This window comes from Bos grunniens, chromosome 22 (genome assembly GCF_055505025.1).
Source record: "Bos grunniens cultivar Pamir isolate PY7600 chromosome 22, Bosgru_T2T1.0, whole genome shotgun sequence".
NCBI lineage: Eukaryota > Metazoa > Chordata > Mammalia > Artiodactyla > Bovidae > Bos > Bos grunniens.
Genome location: NC_141186.1, coordinates 31251502 through 31269449, shown reverse-complemented (window position 1 = coordinate 31269449; position 17948 = coordinate 31251502). Strand labels below are relative to the sequence as shown.

The following is a 17948-nucleotide window of genomic DNA, read 5'->3' as shown; positions in this document are numbered from 1 at the left end:
GCGTAGCTTGTTCTTATCTCATTTTTGAATCAAAATTCCAAAGACAAATTATGTGTGCCTCTTAAAAATAAATTTCCCGCATCTAATTCCATCTTAAAAGCTCAGTCACAAGCAGTAAATCACATCATCAAAACTGCTGCTTGTGATTGTGGGTCTCTCTGATTCCATGTGAGCCTACATTCCACAAGTATGGAGGATGATGAAAGTTAAGAATTTCTACATGTCCTTCCCTCTGGTTTCACTGTGAGCATGACTTTAGATTTACTTAAAAAGGAAAAAAATTAATGTTTGACTCCTCTGTTCCCTAGGCTTCTGGGGATACCAGTGTCTCTTATAAAGTGTAACTAATTTCAGAATCCAAAAATTGCCTCTTGCTCACCTCTCTGGTCCCCAGCACACCAGAGGATTCCAGTCTCTGTTCTGTCTGGGATATGTGCCTTCCATTAATAATCTCAGAGTTAACCCCATGTCCCCAGGGCCTTCATCCTTGCCAACTGGTGGTCCTCTGCTCAAGCTCTAGCCAACTGCTCCTTTGTATGCCCCTTGGACAGGCCTTCCATCTGAACTCCACAAACTTGGCACTTCTGTTAACTCCCCTTAGAATCCTACTGCCAATCTAGATGCAAGATTCTGGAAATAAAATTCACCCAAAGATATTAACTTTGGGGGGCTGGCTTTTCAACAACAAATACACAGACTTTAAGTTACTATGGTCCAGAACGGATATATCTACGAAGGCAGGAAGGGACAAGACACAAAACCTGAGGGGCATTGCAGTTTACCAATCATAGTGACTTATATTTGATTATCAAGGTAGTCTGGCAAATTAAATAGTGTTGCTTTCTCACTATTAAAGAGAAGGCGTTAAAAATCACTCTAAGACCAAAATTTCTCTTAAACTTCTTTTCTTGTAATGGATATAGATAAACCCAGGTGTTTTTAGGGGGGAATTATGATCAGACAAAGTATTGGAGTTTGAAAAAGCAAGAGAGAGATCTCCAAGTTGTTTCCTCTTGGAAAGTGTTTGTTTGTGTCCATGTACGTGTGTTTTCTAGGTAGGAATATTACGACCAGGATTCTTGGCCTTCCCCAATTAATAGCAACTGATCAGAGATCAGACAAGAAATTCAGGCAGATTTTTTTTTGCTACAGCAGGGGAGGGGAGAGAAAACAAGCAGTAGGTAACCGTACTCGTTCCCCAAGGAGGTGGGGGATGAGCCGGTTCCCTGTGTGGAATCCAAGTAGGGGTGTGTCCAAGGATTGGGCCAAAGAGGTGGCTTAGGTGGTTTGCTGACCCTCCTGGTGGTGGTACATGCAGAAGACATGCATAGTATCCTGCTTTTGCTCCCAACACCCTGATTTTGGCTCTTCAGAAGTGACAGTTGGCATTTCGGGTCTTTTTGCATATCTTGTCCATTGCATACAGTTCTTTACAGTCCCTTATAGTTTCTTTGTATTTTGTTGCTCGAGGAGATGTTTGTCAAGTATAAACACTACAGCAAAAGGTCTCAAATCCAAGTCTGTCTCAGGAAGAGTGAAGAAAAGTCAAAAGTTCTAGAATAGAGAGAGTCTCTCCTACTCCCTTCTGGTTCATCCGATTGGAAACTCTAATTGGAGAAAATCTCTAGCAGGACTTAGGTATTTCAGTTTTCCTTAAAGGACAGCATGATCTGTGAAAATAACAACAACAACCAAAAGATATCTCTCTTTCAAGCATTTCCCCCTCCTTGGGAATCATTCAGCTTGGACCTTTCTGGGAGAGAGGCATCATTCCCACTTTCCTAACACTAGAAATTAGACCCAAAGCGTAAAATCACACAGTGATCAGAGATATGACACAGTATAAACCTGCAGCACACCTACATCTCAAATAAAGTATAATACAAGCAATTTTTGGTTGATAATGATCAAAATATAAAAATCTGAGAGTAATGTAAGTGCATTGTTGAAGCGGAGCAGAGATGTCTTCCTTACATGGAATATATACTTCTCAATCCCTTTCTCTCCAGTAGGCACGGGTAGGAAACAAGCTCCTCCCCTGGGAACTTCTAAACCTGAGCCAGTCTTCTCTCTGCAGAAACGATACATGCATGAGGGGCATTATTTGTTAAGATTCTTGCATTGCCACCAACAGAAACACACTCTAACTTAAGCAGAAAAGGAATAGACAAAAGGTTATGATGTGTCTCTATGGAATTGAAAGAAAAAGAAGGAAATACAGGCTCAGGAGAGGCAGCTGCCAGTGCAGCTGTGGGGCTGGAGAGCAGTTCTGTCCGTGTTCATCCACTGCTGGATTAATGCTTCTGGTTCTCTTTTTGTCATAACAGCCACTATCCTCTTCAATCCCATGGGTCAGGTTGAAAAGCAACCTGCACAGTGAGCTTGCCATCAAATGAGGAAGCAAATACAAACATCCTTATAGATGACACACAAGAATTAAATGGTAAAAATACCCAGAGCTGTTTGGGTCCAGCCTTACAGAGCTCAGATTACAAACTGAAATCAAGATTGCTGGAGAAATATCAGTAACCTCAGAAACGCAGATGACACCACCCTTATGGCAGAAAGTGAAGAAGAACTAAAGAGCCACTTGATGAAAGTGAAAGAAGAGAGTGAAAAAGTTGGCTTAAAAGTTGGCTTAAACATTCAGAAAACTAAGATCATGGCATCCAGTCCCATCACTTCATGGCAAATGGATGGGGAAACAATGGAAACAGTGAGAGACTTTATTTTGGGGGGCTCCAAAATCACTGCATATGGTGAATGCAGCCATGAAGTTAAAAGACGCTTGCTCTTTGGAAGAAAAGCTATGACCAACCTAGACAGCATATTAAAAAACAGAGATATTACTTTGCCAACAAAGGTCTGTCTAGTCAAGGCTATAGTTTTTCCAATAGTCATGTATGTATGTGAGAGTTGGACTATAAAGAAAGCTGAGTGCCGAAGAATTGACGCTTTTGAACTGTGGTGTTGGAAAAGACTCTTGAGAGTCCCTTGGACTGCAAGGAGACCCAACCAGTCCATCCTAAAGGAGATCAGTTCTGAATACTCATTGGAAGGACTGATACTGAAGCTGAAATTCCAGTACTTTGGCCATCTGATGCGAAGAACTGAGTCATTGGAAAAGACCCTGATGCTGGGAAAGATTGAAGGCAGGAGGAGAAAGGGACGACAGAAGATGGGATGGTTGGATGGCATCACTGACTCAATGGGCGTGTGTTTGGGTAGACTCCAGGAGTTGGTGATGGACAGGGAGGCCTGGCGTGCATGGGGTCGCAAAGAGTCGGACACGACTGAGCGACTGAACTGAACTGAACTTTAGCATCTTTGGGCCTCCAGTCTTATCTATGAAATTAACTTAGACTCAGTGACTCTTAAATTCTTTGTGTACTCACACATTTGTGTTTTTAGAGTCTGATGTATTATGTTTTATATAGTAGCATTGAAATAGGTGGTGAGCCAGTGGTAAAGAACTAGCCTGCCAATGGGTAGGCTGGGTCAGGAAGATCCCCTGGAGAAGAGCATGGCAACCCACTCCAGTCTTCTTGCCTAGAGAATCCCATGGACAGAGGAGCTTGGCAGGCTACAATCCATGGGGTCACACAGAGTCAGACAAGTGACTGACAGAAGGGTCAGAAGCATTTTAGCACACACACACACACACACACACATATGCACTGAAATAGGAAAGGGTTGCACACCCACACAATTCCTGTCTATGTCTTTTCACAGGATTTGACATATAGCAGACACATTGACTCAAGTAAGTGTCATTACATAGAGATTTCCCTGGATGCTTTAGAATTCAGAACCACAACATAGTTTGTAAAATCAAAGAAGACCTAAGTTTCCAGTCTGATTGCCGGTTGGTAGCAATGACTATAGAAATGTTGAACCTTTCCAGATGGTCTGTTGATTGAGGGTCCCTATATGCTTTGTAATACTCTTAGTATTAAAATACCGTTTAAAAATTCCTTTTTTCCATTAACTCAAACTACGAAGCCAAGCGTCTGTGGTCTGCGTGTTATGCAAGGCAAGGATAGGCTTAGTTGGACCAAATACCTTCCAAATATCATAATATTCAAGATATTCATCTTTATTTTTCTATACCCTTCCCCTATATCACTCAGTGAGTTCTCTGGAAATAAAGATAGAATTTCCATGTCAAAGAAAAAAAAAACTTTCCATTTATAAATTTTTATTTTATCAGATTTTCTTCCCCATTCCCTCTGAGTAGATGCCATTTTCCTGTGTCATCTCAAATAATATATGGGCCACTACCTGATGATAATTTACTAGGCAAGTGAATGGAAAATGCTTTCATTTACATGATTAACATTTAATTAACATTGTTAATTAACATTGATTTTTTTTTTAACTTTTTCAGCTGAAGTGTAACACTTAACATTGACCTCAACTTTTAAAATAAAAGCTAGGTGTTAGGAAAGCCCAGGAAGTTGATGATTGATAACATGTATTATGATCTAGCTTCATGTGATCTGGGTGGAAGTTATGAAGTAATGTGCATTGTACCATATAAAATCCTAATGATGGTTAATGTTAGCTAATTAAGATGAACAACGAATGGAGCCAGCCTGGCTCATAAGGGTATTAACGTCCTATTAGAGTTTAACAAAATATTATTTTAATCAAATCCATAGATAGTGAATCATTTTAGATTCTCACTAAGAAATACGTTTGGAATCAAATTAGACATTAAAGTCATATTCTAATCATTGTTGCCAACAGAAATAATATTAAACTTATTCTTGAATTTAATGCTATACCATGTGGGTTTTTTGTTTCATTTTGTTTTAATCTCAAACATAGGTGTATGCCATACTGTATATTATCACCTAAGAAATTATGAACATTTGCCACATCCGTTTTTTTTGGAAATATTAAGTATGTTTCATGTTAACCCACTGAGTTTGTATAAGTACATGTAGGTAGTTCAAAACAGCCATTTCTACTGCCTACTATATCCATCTTCTATGTCCAAATACTGTCCATTAATTTTCTTTTTCCCCAGTGAAATATCTTTGGCATCCATTTAACTTGACATACCTGTGTGGTTTGAGAAAGGGACTTTCCCTCATTGGCTACAATGTCCTCGTGCTTAAGATAAAGGTACCATAAGGTCAGAATACCTATAGGTCCTAAACTGTAACTGTTTTATTTCCTGGAAATTTAGGGCATTTATTCAATATTTGAATGCCTAAGCATGGCAGTAAGTGGTAGAGATAAATACACGAAGGAAGGTCTGATGAGAGAGGCAGAAATATTTCAATATCCACAGTTTTGTTGGTTGACAGGCCTTAGAAAGATTCCTCCAGTGGGGCAGTACTCACTGTGCTTATCATGAGCTAGTCCCCGTGTAAAATCCAAAAGGCCCATTTCTCAAAGGAAAGGCCAGTCTGTGTGTAGTGGGAGATACTTACATCGTGCCTTCGTGCTACTTACTGGCCTATTGGATCATTGCTGTGCCCTCTAAGGGAGGAGACTGAGACTGGAGTGTTAGAAAAGCAGGGCTGGCATGCAGACCTACAGGAAGGAGCTGCGGGCGAGTCTCAGCACATAGGAATAGTCTGTGCTCAGGCGAGATGTCTCATGCCATTGAATCATTTGAGTGAAATTGTCGAGGCTTTTAGCATACTGTCATCATATTAAAAGCAAACAAAGATGTAGAGTCCAGCTTCTGAATGGAATGGGAAGGTCAGAAACCTTGGTCTCCTGAAACCCTCTTGTGTTTTCAACCTGAGACCCTCAGACACGCTCCTCTGTGCTATGAGGGCTCTTGGAGGTCAAGGATGAAGAAGGCCGATTTGCAGTTCATTCCCAGTGCCCATCCCCACCCTCACTTGTTGTGGCGGATTGTACACATGGACACATATACACACGTACACTTTTTTGTCCATTCGCTGCTCTGTCCTCAGTGCTAGAACAGCGTTTCCACAGTGGGAGTTGAATGTTAATGGTGAACAAACAAACACACTTTTGCATGTGAAACAATTGGTGGTTGTACTCATTTCTAAATATATGGCATCTCCTCCCATTCCAAAGCCTCTGTGCTCAGTCGTGTCTGACTTTTTTTTTTTTAATTTAATTGGAGACATTTCTTTACAACATTGTGGTAGGTTTTGCCATTCATCAACATGAATCAGCCATGGGTACATGTGTCCCCCCATCCTGAGCCCCCCTCCCCCCTCCCTCCCCACCCCATCCCTCTGGGTTGTCCCAGAGCACCGTCTTCGAGTGCCCTGCTTCATACATCAGACTTGCACTGGTCATCTGTTTTGCATATGGTGATATGCATGTTTCAATGCTATTCTCTCTTTGCAACCCTATGGACTGTAGTCCATCAGGCTCCTCTGTCCATGAGATTCTCCAGGCAAGAATACTAGAGTAGGTTGTCATTTCCTACTCCAGGCAACATCCTACTCCTCTAACATCAATGGAACAGGCCCTCTGAAGGAAGATACCATATCCGTCTTGGTTTTAATTAGTTTGCAATGTTGTACAGGGAGGAAGGAATTAAAATGGAATATTAAATTATATTCTGTTTAAATTTTAGTATACACTGTGTAAGACCAACTAGTTTATATGGCAGGGTAACTATATGGTTAGACTGGTTGCCAGGGGGGAGTGGAGTGAAGGAATAGGCTGGGGATGGAGCTATTCATTTTATTTTAGGTTGGAGTTGATGACTGTCAGTTCCTAGACCAAATCCAGCCTGCGGAGAGGATTTATTTGGTCAGTGTAATTTTTATGTTTGTTCAAATGAGTTGCTATCACTTAATATGAGAACATTTCTCAAAATATGAATTTCTCACGAACTCCCTGGTGGTCTAGTAGTGGACTCCAAGCTTTCAGTGCCTGGGGCACAGGTTCAGTCTCTGGCCAGGAAACTGAGATCTTGCAAGCCATGTGGCATAGCCCCCACCCACCCCCTCCCTCCACCAAAAAAGTATGAATTTCCTACTAGTGGACAAAAATGAGCCTAGATTCTTGTTGGGCCCCAGTAGAGGCTTCCTCTGTGTGACAGGACACCAACCCTGGTCTTTGTCATCAGTTAAATGTCAGTCCAATTGCTGTAGGCATTTGAGTTCTGAAATCTACTTTAAAGGATCTTATGTGCTTGAACTCTTTTTTATTTTTTGCATGGAAGTGGCATCTACTATTTTTATAATTTATATGCCTGAGGAATTTTAAAACTCTGAAGTTTAAGCCACAGGAAAAGAATTATTATTTCTCAAGCAAGCAATAAAACAATATACACCACACAATTTGATTTTGAAATATATAGATATAAGCATGTATTATATATGTATCCAAATATAGAAAAAAGACTGAAAGGATGTATTTGAGAATATTAACAGGAGTCACCAAGGCTGTCTCTAAGTGATGAGATTTCAGATGGCTTTTATTTTGTTCTATTGTATTTTGTATTTTTTCATTTCCTTTTTTTTTTTTTTTTTTTTGCACCTTTATGTCTTTTCTTAATTTTATGCAATGAATGAGAGGTTGTTATCTTTTTTATATTAGGGCATATTTCCAGTTGGATTTCAAAATACTTGTGGTTCTGATTTTGTTTCCACCATCTTTCTGAATCCTTTGTAAGGAGTCTCTTGTCTGCACCTCTTGGTATTATCTGCCATCTCTGTGTTTACCTGCGGTCAGCACCCAGCTCTGCATGTTTGTTTTTCTCCTCTCTGTACATACTGGCCTTTCCACTGCTCACATCCTGGGGTGGCTCATGTTGGAGTGACTGACAGTGAATCAAAATTAAAAACACCAGTTGGCATTAAAGGTCACTGCTTTATTAGAATTATTCATTCAAATACAATTAACTTACCCTTGCTCTGGAGGAAAAGGAAAGGTTTACGCCAGGGAGAAAGAAGGATCTAAGGGGTTCTCCATTTATAGCCTCTCTCCCATTTGAATTTTTTCCCCAACAACTTTATTGATATGATAGGCAGCTGAAAACAAAGGAAGGGCGAAGAGGGGGTGTTTCCCTTGATATGCACGAGGTAGGGGTAACTTCCTTATTTTGAACATAGAATAAGGCTTGAAACAAGTGGGTTCTGAGAAAACCTTGCTCAAATAATGATCAACAGAGCACAAGGCGTAAAGATCGCATCTACCTTTGCAATAAGATAGAAGCACATCGAGGGACCCGTCTCCCCACTACTGTAGCATCTCTCAGCACTTACACAAGGGGGTGCTCTCATTTTTGGATCCTGGCTGCCTTCGAAATTCTAATGAAATCTGTGGGCAGGGATATTGCAGCAGGAATGGATACTATGTGCACCTAAAACATTACGGACAAATCCATGAGGTCTCTTATGAGGTGTCATTAGAATCTTCTCTACCTTTAAGAAACTATTCCAGATTAAGAATTCCTTTCCTTGTTACTCATTCATTCATATGGAGTCAGATGACCTGGGCTTCAAATCTTGACATGACCTTATGTGTGTACATGAACCACTCTAAATCTATGTATATCCTTATATCTGAAGGGGATAAAAATAGTGCCTACCCAATGACTGTTTTGGGGAATAAACTGAAATTTGTAATGCTCTTAATTGAATATGGACATGGAAATTCTGATAAATATTGCATGCTATTATTTATTATTCGTGTTCTGGCAGTTGTACTAAAAGTTGGGATGAAAAGATTAAAAAATAAAATTCCTATCCATGCCTTCAAGGACCTTAGAATCTTCTTAAGGATAAGCACAGAGGAAGTAGCAAGGCACATCATGACATCTATAGAAACGGAAAGGTTAGTGGCAGTCTGAAAGTGAGTGGGGATGGGGAATGACAAGAAATGGGCACAAAGGTTCTTATTGGTGGGATGGGAATGTTCTCAAATTGGACTGTGATGATAAACGCACAGCTCTGTAAATTTACTAACAGTCATCAAATTGTAGATTTCAATGGTGAGTGTATATGATGTAAAAATACCTTGATAATGCTTTTAAAAATATAGAAAAGCATCATAGTGTGGGTGTAGGTATATGCTAAGGGCTGTAGTCATAGAGAGGAAAGAGTGATCCCATGGTACAGGAGGAAGCTTCACAGAGAAGGAGACCCTGAACAGAGTCCCAAATACTGTAAGTAATTTTTGACAGGGGGGATGGTAACATAGTCTAAGCAGAGAAAGCAATTATCAAGTTCCTCAGGCAAATAAGGATCAAAGTAAATTTTCCGAATCAAAATAAATATGTTGATTATTCTTACATCTAAGATATTGCCTATTTTAAAGCATAGTGTAGAATGCTTGTTTGGCAAGTATTACATCTCTCCTTCCCTACCCAGTGATAAGGTATGCTTGACCCAAGAGGAAGTAAGGTAGACCTCAATTTGTAGATGTGATCCCATTCAAACCATTGGAGTGTAACTTTGAAATGTACTCATCCAGTTGTCCTAAGTTGAAGATGAGGAAACAGAAACTAGAGCAGTGAGTCTCTATGTCCTTTGAGTATGTCCACTTAAACAATTAAAACAAACAAACAAAAACCACAGCCCTGGTATCTACTCATCAGGACCCACTAGGATTTCTTCTGTGTTCACATGTGTGGAATGGAGCGAGGCTTTGTATTCCAGTATCTCAAAACCCTAGTCTTTGAGCTCCAGTGATAGCTTCATCACATGGTCATTGAAACTCATGAAAACCAGGTTTCAGTTTTGCTCACTAGATTAATAGTATGATAATGACCTACCTCAGAAAGAAATGACTCATTTGAAAAGACCCTGATGCTGGGAAAGATTGAAGGCAGGAGGAGAAGGGGACGACAGAGGATGAGATGGTTGGATGGTATCACTGACTCAATGGACGTGAGTTTGGGTAAACTCCAGGAATTGGTGATGGACAGGGAGGCCTGGCATGCTGCAGTCCATGGGGTCACAAAGAGTCAGACACGACTGAGCGACTGAACTGAAGAAAGAAATGACTGCATTTGCATGTCATTTATCCAAAAGAATCAAAGAAAATGTCAGCCCAGAAGAGCTTTGAATGATCTACTGGGAGTCATTGACTAGAAAAGCCAAGTGACTGAGGTTAACTGCTCAGCAGATATGTAGGAGAACCAGGGTTAGGACACAGTCTTGTGTCCCCCAGACCAGGCCAGTCAGCACTGTTACTGGATGAGCAGTTAATGCCCAAGGATACAAACATGTCTTTCCTAGGCAACCAAAGTGAGTGAAAGATAATTTTCAAACAGAATGGAAGGAGTTGACATTGGCTGTAAAAGAAAGAAAGAAGGCTTGGAAAATAGGTCAAGTATGTGTCTGCAACAGTGCTGACCATCTGCCTTCATGAAGCCTAAAATGTGTCTGTTGGGTTTATGATTGTGTCTCAGAAACTGGATGTTCAGGTTATTATTCCTGTGTATGTAATTTTATTCTTATGAACAAAAGGCTCTGAAAGAGTGCAATTCCTAGAGCTAAATGCACTGTATTACTCTTATACTCCAGTACTTCTGAAAACTCATCCTCCTGAAAACTTATAAAATAGAGTCCTCGCTGGTTCTATGCATGGCCTGACAATAACACTTAATCACACTTACCCCATTTTCCTTGCCGGTTTTTTGTTTTCTTTTTTTAAAAAAAAAAGCGTTTCCTGTTTCTTTCTAGTTCTAAGACCATAGCAACGTTCACCAGAGAAATAGACTTCCTATATAATTACAAATAATCAAAAAGCAGTGTGTGTTTTACTTTCTCTTAGAATGCAGCACTGCAGGTCAGGAGTGGTGTCAAATAAACAACTTCACTGTTTTGGATTTTTTCAAGGCGGAGGCTCCAGATAAAACAACTGCCTCTTGCACACAATATGTCCTGTGATCACATGTCGTGATTGATGACAAGTCAAAACATACTTTGTTTGCTCAGCTCTAATGAGAAGTGACCATCAGGGTTCTGTGTGGTTCTGAATGTTATTAGATAAATAAGGTCCATAAACATGGTGAAGGTAGCAGTCCATTTTCCAAACAATGGAATGTTTCCTTTCTATACCTTTAGGGGTCAACTTCAAAGAGGAAATTCACGACCAGTTTGCTCGCTCAAAAGGCTCCAGTTTCTTCATTTGAAGCCTTTTCCAAGTAGTCACTAAGCTATACTTGCTTTATTTTATGTGGTCAGAGGCAGTTTCTCAACCTCAGAGCTATTGGCATTGGGGGCTGGAAATTCTTTGTTGTGGGGTCTGTTCTGTGCATTATGGGATGTTTAGCAGCACTCTTTGGCTCTACACACTAGATACGAGTTCCACGCACCCCCCTCGGTTATGACCACCAGAAGTGTCTCCCGACAAGCATCCTTTGATGAAGGAAATCACCCCCAGTTATGAGACATCGGTCTACAGTTGACTGCAAGAAAAGAAATTTGAGTGCCAAATAAAAGCAACCCAGAAAAATAATGTCATACATACTGTTAAAGAAAATTGCAGCAGGAACGTAAATGTCTGCAACAATAATGACTGTCTTGAACAAATGAAATTTAAGTGATTTTTTTTTTTTAAAGGACAGTCCTTAGTTGATTCTACCATCAGTCTGGAAGTAAAATCCAGAATTTGTTTTTCTGTTTCTATACATAGTCCTATGGTATACTAAAACAATTGTCTTTAATTTTTCTTGCAGGAAGTATAGCACCAGCTCGATGGGAAAACGCAAAGTGAGGTCATTTTTTCCCCCTTGCCTAACCAGAACATTCCCCTGAGAAATTTTAGTCATTTCCTTATACTACTATAGTTTATCCTTGGCCTTTCCTTAAGCATATTTTAAGAAATTCTTCGCATATTCATCTTCATTGGCGCTTCTGGTGTTATAATGAGGCATTTGTTATAAACATTAGTGACCATAATCAGATTTTAGCTTGAAACCTTATATCGGCCAACTTATGTCGGAAAGAATAGAAGTGCGGACAATGTTACTGAAGAAACAGTTAATACAATTTAAATAAAAAGGTTTATGGCTAATTTCAACTCATTTAGTGAATTGTAATTATATGATTACCTATAGAACCTCCATCATATGGTATTTGAAAGATCAAAGTTAGTGAAAAGTCAGCATGTAATTAGTTTCTTGCTTTGGAGCATTAGGTAGAATTACTGCAAAGAGGCAAAACTATCATTTTATAGAGACCCTTAGGAGATTTATAATGATGGTAGACAAATATATGCATACAATATCAGTTGGTGTGCTAAAATTTAATTTTCGTGAGGAAATGTGGTTGAAGATGATCACAATACATGGGGATGTTCTTATTTTAATATTGGTGGATGTTATTATTAGAGAATCATATCAAAAGATATGTCACCAGGGAGAAAATATCATTTATAAATCACTAATGAGTAGCAAACAGTGTTTAGCTTGGAGGTATGAGGCATCTCTTCACAATGTGCATTTATGATCAAACACAAAAGATCAAGTGGAGAAAGAATAGTAGATCTATATTTTATTTCATTCTGCTAAGGAGTATTTTTTTTTTAATAGTTAGGGTTGCAGTGCCTACATTGCATTTCCTTCTCATCAGAAAACAATGCTGCAATTAGTAGAAAGAGATTTTTATTGTGTCTAATTTGGAACTTAGCCATTGAGATAATGCATAATTGTACAGATTAAAAATTGTGTAGATTTTATTTATGTCCTCAGAGTAATAATAGCTGCGCCACTAGTTTATCTAAGAGAACTCATCAGGAAATCTCATGGCTGACAGCAGACATCCTCTGGGGTCTTTGCTGAGATTTCTTATTTTTAAGTGTAGGGTGAATTCAAATGGTCCTCAAGGTCTAGAGTAGGGAACATTGACCCTTCCATTGCCCATTTTTTAGTACATTTGAATTGTTTTGTGACGAAAATCTTCATCATAGTCCCAAGCAAACCCAGGTTTCTGACTACTTGAGTGGCAGTTGAGTTGTCTTCAGGAAAAGTAGAAGAACTTAAGGGCCTCATTCTTTAATAAGAAGATATCAACTCTTCTTTATCAGTTCAACAGACTAGTGAAATGTATATCTCTAACCCTAGCTGGAAACCCAGGCAAACCACCATCCAGGTCAATAGTAATCTTGAATGGAGTTTAAATGGTGTGTATGTGATTCACTTGTTTTATTTATTCATTTTTTTCTGGAACATCTCATGTTTAACACTGATGGTTAGAAATCTGTGACCTTAAGCCACACTATTCTTCAGTAGAGTACCATCTACTGAATACCATCTACTGAATCACTGAAGACAGTGATGCTCCACAACCTTCAGAAATGCTTTGTTACACCTGCTCTGTAGACCTTGTTATTCACATTACTAAGTGCCTTATTTATGACAGCCCTTGGAGACTTTTGTTTCTTATTTTAGTATCAAGAAGAGTGCCTCTCCTAAAGAGCTGGTTTGCCTTTTTTTTTTTTTTTAATCTTCTGGACAATAAACAGTTTTGTAAGTTTTCATGTTCTCCTATTGATGTTAACTTCCAGAAATTTTAAGCTCAAATTTGTTATCCACAAAATGCAAAGAAATTAATGAAAAACATTTGTGGTTCATATTGCCTTTTTCTTTCCACTTAATATCACTCATTCTAACGTAACTTATCTTTCTGCACAGTATGTTTTTGTAAGTCATCTTAAATCTAGTAAATACAGTACTTAAAATAAAATTAACCTACTCTACAGACCATGCATTCTGCTATTTCCATATTGACTAATAAGCCAAGCAGGTCTTCAGGGAAATCAGATAGATTATCATGTTTTTATGGTTTATTTGTGAATTGCTTGTAATTTCTTCAAAAGGTATCACACCACCAATTCAGTTGGCTCTTGAAGATGATAGGAAGCTTTTTGACTGGACCTGATGATAACAAGGCTCCTGATGGATGGGAAGGTGTTCTGACTGAAGTTTTTGCGATTAGACTCAAGACATGTTGTATGTCTGGCAAAGCGAAGAATGTTTTTAGGGCAAACCACCTCTGATGTAAGCATTTTAAAATTTATCAACTGTTGTAAAACTAATCTGTGCTTTTAGAGGTCAGACTAGAGATCTCCTTGGAATGGATTATAGTGGCTGGAGCTGGGAAGGCAGCTCCTGGGGTCATGAGAATGTTCTCTTCCTTAATCTGTGTGCTGATTATTAGGTGTTTCAGGTTTATGAAAATTCATAGTGCTGCACACTTAACGATTTTTGTACTGTTCTATATGTATGTTGAAAGGAATCATATTTCTGTTCAAAAGCAGACAAGAAACTGAGTGAAGTAGCTTAATTAGTAATTATTGTTTCATTGTTTTTGAACTAGTAAATAAATTTCCATTACACAAATGATTTAATTTAAAAAAATTGCAAAGTTAAAAGAGAGAGACTCTAAATGTGGTGAAATAGATACTGCAGGATTTGCATGACTACTCAAGATGGGAAAAAATGCAAAGGGACTAAAAAAAAGTTGTTACTTATAATTGAACCTTTGTGAAGAGTGAACCATGAGACCAGACTCTCTGGAATCGCTCCAGTCTCTCTTCATGGCTAGATATCCCCGTCTAGGTTCTATTTCAGAAACATGGTCAGGGAACAGATGGGTCCTTGTTGCAGATGGGCCCATCATCCACACCACTGCAATGTGCTTAAGGGGCCGACTTCTCACATCTTCAAGGAGAGCCAAGAAGGGACCTCAGCAAGCGTAAATCCCACTCTCCTCCTAAAAGGGGTAAACTAAGGCCTTGATTTGTGTGGGAGTTGGCCCAGTGTCGCACACACCGTCTCACCTGGAACGTGCATCCAGCTTGTCGACCCCAAGTCCATCAGCGTGCGCACAGCAAGCCTAGTTCTCTTAGACGTAAACTCATTTGCCAGAGAGAACACTTTGTGCCCTGAACTACAGATACCCTTAAATACCATTCTGAATCATGATGATGAAAATACGAACACCTCAATCAGAATTCTGTCTTCCGAGTCTGTGGTCTACCAGAAGCTTCATGGATTTATGCACTAGAAATACCTGGAGGCAGGATGAACTGAGACTGACTCCAAGCTAGCTGGTGGAAGCTTTGGAGAAAACTGGGAGGAGAAAAAACAAGTGTGGTCAAATCAGTAAGAAAATGAATTGTGCATATTACAGAAAGGCCAGGTGTTTTTGAAGTAGCTTAGAAAAATGGGGCTTCCCTGGTAGCTCAACTGGTAAAGAATCCACCTGCAATGCAGGAGACCCTGGTTCAATTCCTGGGTCAGGAAGAGCCCCTGGAGAAGGGATAGGCTACCCACTCCAGTATTCTTGGACTTCCCTGGTGGCTCTGCTGGTAAAGAGTCTGCCTGCAATGTGGGAGACCTGGGTTCAATCCCTGGGTTGGGAAGATCCCCTGAAGAAGGGAAAGGCTACCCACTCCAGTATTCTGGCCTGGAGAATTCCGTGGACTGTATAGTTGACGGGGTCACAAAGAGTCAGACACGATTAAGTGACTTTCACTTTCAGAAAAATGGGACATGAGGCCCTCGGGGATAAACAGGCTTCATGTCTTGTGCCACCATTGATTGCTTGGTTCTGGTAACTGAAGGTCATTGTCAAGGGTTTTGAGGTTGCATGTAGTAGCCGGTAGAAAGAGTACCATGATAGATGAATGATTAATATAATTAACAATGTCTGCTGTGTACATGGTCTCAGAGTGTTGCTGAACATGTATCGTACCCCTCAGAATTCTCCTTTATTCATTTTACCAACTTTTGAGCACATATTCTTTCTCAGGGACTAATGGCATAGTAGTGTTTATGATAACTTACTATCACATAGGGAATGCAGGCCATCAAAAAACTCTCCGAAATTTCAATTAGATCCTACAGTCAGTCTTCTGCAACTTATTTATGAGCTCTGTCTCTTTGAAAGTTAAAGCATAAGTCAGTTCCCTCATCAGTTTAATTCAACCAAACATATATTTATTGAAGAAAATTAGGGAGCATGGTGTGCCAAGCAGTCTGATCTATCAGTTGTCTCCAAGTCTACAAAAACCCCTTTCTGGAATAAAATGCATTTCCCTCCTTTGTCTCCAATGGGTCCCCCTTCCTCCTGCATTCCCTACCATATAAACCTCAGGCTCTGCATCTCAGAGCAAGTTTTATCAGAAACTCCAAATTTAAGGATTGTGGCATGTGGTTCCCTAAAATAGAAATCTTTGTGACCTTTTGCAAAATCCTCTCTGTTCCATATATCCTTCCCAGATACACAGCCCATTCTTTCTGCTGAAGGGAAACGTATAACGAATGCAGTGCCAGCAAGAGGCTTTGGAGCCCAGCATGTTCGTGGTGGATGCATGCATATACATGGAATCAGGGGCAAACCGGATGGACCGACTCTCCCACTGAGGGAAAGTCTTAAACCGAGATTAACCTTGAAGCTCAAATTAGATAAAAACAAATAGAAATTTCTCCACAGGAATAAGAGCTTAATATAAAGGAAAAGTATTTCATAGCCCACATAACTTTAATTAAGATGAAAGCGTTTCCAAGTATCTGCTTCCTCGACAGTCTTATGTTTAGAGATGTGTGTTGAGCTCAGCATGAAGGAACTAGTCTATGCAGCTGATTATTCACTTTTACAAGGGCCTACTTTGGGAGCTCTTTGTAGAACCCTGGTGTTCACTTCCAATTTCCTCTCCATGCTTGCCTTTCTTTAGCTCTTTGTTACATGCTTGGGGAATCTGTCGACCTCTTTATTGCAATGGTGGGTATACCTAACAGCCTAGAAACCCTCTTCCAGGTGTGACAAGGCATCAACAAGATCAGAGGTACCCACCTTCAGCAACCACCTGTTGGAGAGCAGGTGTGAGTGGTGGGTTGTATAATTTCTCCCACAGAATTTGTTAAGACAAGTTTTGTGCATTTTTTTCCCTAATAGGCAAGATATAGTAGGCAAAATTTACACACAAAGAAGATACAGAATCAGACACCCATTGAAAGACTACAAAACCGTTCAATAAGTTTGTTAAAAAGATTGACTGAAGTTTGTCTTAGGAATACAGTTCTGATTCTTTGGATAAGCATCCTTCTATTTTCTTTGTGCTTTTAAACCCTGGCTAAATAAGCAGTATTTATCGAAGAACTTTGTAAGGCCCAGATGCTCCAGGAGTATCTCTGGTGCATCCAGAAGAGCATTTAAACCTGTGGATATCAGCAGCATCCTTCAAGATGTGCATGGAGTTGGCCCCACACCTTACTGACTGTGTGATGATGCATCTTTTATGAGACTTCCCTCAACCTTCGCTTCTAATCTGTATAAGTGAAAATCTAAGTAGCATTTACTTCATAGTAGGAGAATTACAGTAAATAATACATATAAAATCCTTAGGTGCTGGACTCATAATAAGCATTCAAATAAATGCTAGCTATTGATCATGAATGAGAATAGATGTCCAAAAACATTCATACTTAAAATACTTTCTGATGATTTAACTTCACTCCTTCTAGGTGGGATCTTGAGTAAATTAGTTTATGTTCCAAAGCCTTGGTTTCCATAGAGGTAAAATGGGGATAATATTTATCTACCTGGAATTGGGACAGGGATTGCCGTAAAAATTGAGAGGTAAATGCGGTGAGTGTGAGCCTGGAACAGCGTCTGGCAGGTAATAAGATCCTAATAAATGTGAGTTATTAGTGGTTATTACCTGAAGGCTGGTTAGCAAGTTTTCCATAAGAGCTGTCCTTGGGCATCCGGGATGTGAACGATATCTTTGTTCTGTTATTTTCATAGAGCCAGTTAAAGCTGACCCGTAAACATGTAGGGGATGTGCTTGATGGTACTTAGAAAACCAAACATTTGAGAGAATAGCACTAAAACATGTATATTATCACATGTGAAACAGATCGCCAGTCCAGGTTCAATGCATTAGACAGTGTGCTCAGGGCGGGTGCACTGGGATGACCCAGAGGGATGGGATGAGGAGGGAGGTGGGAGTGGGGCTCAGCATAGGGAACACATGTACACCCA

At 39.7% G+C, this 17948-nt stretch overlaps 1 protein-coding gene across 35 annotated transcripts in view; it reads left to right on the top strand.

Moving 5' to 3' along the window:
* The window catches only part of LOC147348250 (uncharacterized), an 888338-nt gene that overhangs the window by 632651 nt on the left and 237739 nt on the right, over positions 1–17948 (top strand). Inside the window, exons 9-10 of one of the 35 annotated variants that reach the window (XM_086366810.1) lie at positions 11636–11674; positions 13777–13957. The exons of the other annotated variants lie outside the window; for them this stretch is intronic. The gene's annotated coding sequence lies outside the window, so the exon portion shown is untranslated. The remainder of the gene's footprint in view (positions 1–11635; positions 11675–13776; positions 13958–17948) is intronic. 35 annotated transcript variants of the gene reach the window in all.